Consider the following 5,442-nt stretch of genomic DNA (forward strand, 5'->3'; position numbering starts at 1 on the left):
GGCACCCAATATTCGGGAGGGTAGGCAAGCCTGAAGTGGCTACATGTGATTATGTGAATAATACGCACAAGTCCAGACGCAGACGCATATTGGTGCACAGCACAATGTGTATATACGTATATTCACGTCCAAAAACTTGACAACCACCCATCTCTAAATGAGGCTTTGTATATTTGTGAATGTCGCCATAATCCAGTGGCGTATCTATAATGGGTGCAAGGTGTGCGGTGCACACGGAACCCTGGGTTCAGGAGGGCCTACAACGCACACCCTGCACCCATTTCTTCTCCGGAGTCCTGGAGTCCTGCTTCTGCAGCAGCACACAAATCACCGGGAAAATGGCGTAGCACAGCACCAGTGTCTACTAGCGAAGCACTGGCCGGCTATAGAGGTGGGGGCTAAGACGGAGACCGCACACTGACCCCTTCCTCTCTTAATACCCCCCTGCCATAATCATATTTTATTTTTGCAAACATTTCTCAGCATACTTATCTGGAAGATTAAGGACATTTCTGAAATAAGGACAATATTCATTGCATTGGTGATATATTAACTAGGGGCAGCTGTTGTTTAATGAAATTCATTAACTTTAATCTCACTGTTGGTTAATGGTGTGTAATGCTAACAGATTTAATGCTTCACTGATCTTTTAAAACAGTAATATGCTGTAAACCACTTGTTTTCTAGGAAACAAGATTAATAAATTATTCATTTTATCAGTGCATACACTTAAGTCAAATATTTTCAGTTAAAACTATAGTATTTTTTTTGCTCATATAAAGGGCTACGATAATGCCAAAATCTTCCGGGCTTTTAGTGAGATCATTTTGCATCTTTTGCCCATGCGCGCTACTGTTTTTCACACTATCCTGTTATAAAAGACGCTATTCGACATTCGCCTGAAAACTGTCCGAGGTGTAACCTGCGAAAAGTACAGTACAAATTGGGGAAATCTGTCTTTACCCCATTAAAAGGCAAACCGACATATGAAAACAATATAGAAGAGTATTTTACCTCTTTTCCACCAAAAACCTGGGTCCAACCTGGGTTTTCAGACATGGGCCCTGATTCAGACCCGCTTGCTGCCGCAGGCAGCTCGCAGAGTCTGTGGGCGTTTTTTTATTTTTTTCTCCTGCCACTCGCAAAGCTGTGGGAGACCTCCCACAGCTTGTGCGAGCGGCCTGGAGACCGTCGCGATTATCGCAACCAACGGCCTTGCGACAAGACCCTGTGGTAGGGTCTAGGCTGCCGCAAGGCCGAGTGGACTTCATGCTCAAATAGAGCAGGAAGTCCACTACTGACATCAGTAGTGATGTCAGTAGGTCCTCCCACAAACGCCAGGCTAACTCATTGCGTATGATAAATGGTCCTCCAGCCAATCAGCTTCCAACTGTCAGATGACAGTTAGGAGCTAAATGGTTGGAGCACCATTATCATACGCAACAAATTTTAGAACTCATTGCGTATGATAAATACTTGTTGATAAATGAGCCCCTGTGTTATTTTTTTAAGAAAACCTATGAAAAAGAATTAAAATTTAACTTGTCAACCTATGTTGAAACCTCACACGATACATAGCTACAGATATTCTCTTTACAGTATCACATATGGGACATTTTATGGAATGGTCCTGTAACAGATTTCTTAAGATGATTAAGGGGCCTATTTATAATACGGCAAAAAGCCGTAATGCTACTGAAAAGGGGTAGCCCCTACTGGCTATAGGACTCTCTTGTTGGAGATAAGCCTATTTAATAAGGATGGCGGTGGTACTTGCACCACCGGTGCAATCCTAGTTCTGTTGTCCTCATCTCAATAGAAAAAAAAAAGCTTTATTCAATGTGATACAAATGAGTCAATACTTTCTGAACTACGTATATACAATGTAATGAAACTTCCCCCTATTTACTCCAGTGTATACCATAGTAGGTTACAGCAGAACCCACAGAAAAATAATACAACATATGAGCTTGAGCTGTTTTTGTTGCTGTAGAGATGATCTATGTCACATGACGTGCTGTTGTATCCATACCTCACGTATATAGCTTATTGCTTCCTGCGATTGTTCGCACACAGGGGGGACCCTTTTTACTCAAGAAAGAAAAAACATGAAAATAAAAATGAACTTGGAGGGAGCAGGAACCAGTTGCAGCGTTACACTCTGCTTCCTTGTATGGACATTCCCCTAACCAGCTTCCTGTATCAGGAAGTACGATGCCTCCGCTTTTCTGTGCTCCTCTGTTCTCTGGCTATATTAGTGTTATCATACGTTGTGGTCCTGATTCAGTGGTGGAAAAGCCGATGTTTACGCAGCTCAGCGATTATCGGTAATCTGAACATGCATCTGAGTCGCACTGCGCATGCATCACGTTTTAATTTTCGTTGTTGCTCGCAGTAAGTATTTATTCGCAAGGTGATTGACAGACAACGACCATTTGTGGGTGGCAACGGGGGGGGGGGGAGGTGATAATTGAAATGCAGGCATGTCGTGTCATGTTTCTGGCCGCTTAGTTCCCGCAGCCATTCTGCGCAACCATAGGGTTCCTCACGAGGCCGATTATCGACTTATCTGCAACGATGCTCAATCTTTGTACACAGGGCCTGACTCACTACGGATCGCGATTCTGCTTATACACATGCACCGCGGTTGTTAATATCAGCGGTGCTATTTAAATGTTTGCATTCACATTGCGATCGCAGCCAGACATAAGGACGCCCACTTCCCCTTACTCACATCCGTATACTAGGGCAACATAGCGAAACCATCGGTAACATCGGACCCATACGCACACTTGCACAAGCCCTGACCTTACTAAGAAATTGCTGATATCCACGCACGCTGTCAGTGCTATGGCTGCTTATGGCCACGCAGTGGTTAATTTATGCATGCCCCTGCAACAGCGTTGAAACGCATTGGCACGCCTGCGTTCACCCAACCACCCACCATCACCACCCACAAACGGCGCTTCCTGTCAATCACTCTGCGATGGGTCTGCATAGTCGCTGCAATCACAGTTCCGATCGCAATTACTAGTTCGCACATGCGCACTGCGATGTATACGCATGCGCAGAACACAACAATTAACCGATTGCGTGCGTATTAGCAACTGCGTTCCTTGCTGAATCAGGCCCACAGTCACTTGGATTTGCAAAGTTACCCGTGGGCGTCTCAATAAAAATCCTGGCGGCTGAGGCATTTGCATATTTTTGCATAGCGGCTGGGTACAAATTCGCAGCTGCGGCAGCATTAGCGGCCTTCTCTGAATCAGGCCCAGTGTCAGCAACAGAACAGAGCGTCACACATTGAGATTTCTTTACTGATAAATTAATCCTGGACTGACTTTACCCAAAACTCCCGAGGAAACTAAAGGCATCATACCCGGACTTCTCTGGCCTGTCCACAAACTCAGGCCTGGTAATAAATACACTATTCACTACATTACATTACAAATGTTTCATTGTCCTTAATTATTATTGTTATCATTATTATTACCAGTTATTTATATAGCGCACACATATTCCGCAGCGCTTTACAGAGAATATTTGGCCATTCACATCAGTCCCTGCCCCAGTGGAGCTTACATTCTATATTCCCTACACATGCTCACACACATACACACTAGGGTTAATTTTTGTTGGGAACCAATTAACCTACCAGTATATTTTTGGAGTGTGGGAGGAAACCGGAGTACCTGGAGGAAACCCACGCAAGCACAGGGAGAACATACCAACTCCTCACAGTTAGGGCCGTAGTGGGAATTGAACCTATGACCTCAGTGCTGTGAGGCAGTAATGCTAACCATTACACCATGTATGCTCCCCAAATATTGGACTTCTTCCAACAACACCGTATATATGTGTGTCCTATGTCCTAAATACCTTTGTCTACATTGACATAACTATCAATGATTCCTAGGCTAATGCCATTCATGCTCGGCGTGTCATACGGTGAGAACCCAACGAAGTACAACTGAGTTTACATTGAGCAAATATATCAACTTTTATGAATGAGCGCCATCTTTCTGTCTTATTTTTTTTCCTGTTCACACAGTCATTATTCCTTTTGTACATTTCCTAGCACCAAAAATCAGATATCCTGACGACTGCCATCTCACGTGACTAGGGCACTTTGCCAGCTCTACAGGATTTCTGTCAGTTTTGTATGCATAATGTAGATGCAAATCTGTCACTGGTTATCAACGACCATTGTCCAACAGTGTTATTGCTACATTCGCTTCATATGTGCATTGGGCCCGATTCAGAGTTGTCCGCTATGCCGATGTTTTAGCAGCTGAGCGGTAATCGTCAATCTGCGCATGAGTCTACGTAAGTCGCACTGCACATACATAAGGACGAAGCAACTATTTATTTGCAGAGTGATTGACGGTCAGGGGGCATGTGGGGCAGGTAATGGGGAGTGGAGGCAAAGAACGCAGGCATGTCGCAGTCGTTTTGGGGGGCGTGTCACATCCTGCATCTGCGATCTCATATGCAAGAAATATGGCTCCATCTCAGTTCCCCTAGTCATTCTGCGGGACCGTTGACAATGGAATGTTTTGCAACTTTGGGCATGCCGACTATTTGGTAGCCAGAGCCCGAGGACCCTCAATCATGAATTCGACCATTGACAGCGTTATACATAACATTTGTGGTCACAGGCTGATCACAGTTTCAGCCGGCCAACAGCTTATTTCTGAACTGATGTAGCCCACACATGAGATGAGATTTTCGACCAATTTGATGTAAATCGGTCAACAGGGCAACTAATCTCAGCTCAGTGAAGAATAGAATAGTATATGGGGAGAATGTTCCACTCACAAGAACAACACAATCACTGCTTGCTTAGTAAATATCTGTGTTTGCGTTACATTATTTTACTTCTTCTCCTCCTCCTCATGAAACTATCAACATTGGATTGTGAATTTCCCATTGAGATCAACAGTGTCTCCCCATTACAGCACATTCCCTATATACTGTATACACCAAGTATTCTTCCAATAAAGAGACATTTATCTTACGGATCTGGCTGCAGAGCTCTTTTAACGTCCTGTTCTTCCCAACCAGAGAGGAAAAAAGATACTGTGGGAAATTTTACTATCATGTCACAGTGACAGGTGACGTTTTATTGAACATACCAAGTAGGATAACGCTAGCAGATGGCTCCACCGTCATTTAAATGTGTTCTCTGTAACAGGCTGCAGTAGACACATATCAGTGGACCGAACCTACAGTAAGTCTCATCCGATTGGAAATTTTTCTTTAATATTTTAAAAGCTCTTGTCCTTATTTAAATCAAAAAGTAAAATAGAGACGGGACATAAACTTAGAAAATTGACTATTTTAAATAGCTGTTTTCTTTTTACACAGTGAGTTACCTGGCAACTAAACCCCAAGACAATGGAATGTGCAGAACTGGGATTCCGGAGTGTCAATAGCAAACAT

Source organism: Taudactylus pleione, unplaced genomic scaffold, assembly GCF_031769625.1.
Source record: "Taudactylus pleione unplaced genomic scaffold, aTauple2 ptg000092l, whole genome shotgun sequence".
Taxonomy (NCBI): domain Eukaryota; kingdom Metazoa; phylum Chordata; class Amphibia; order Anura; family Myobatrachidae; genus Taudactylus; species Taudactylus pleione.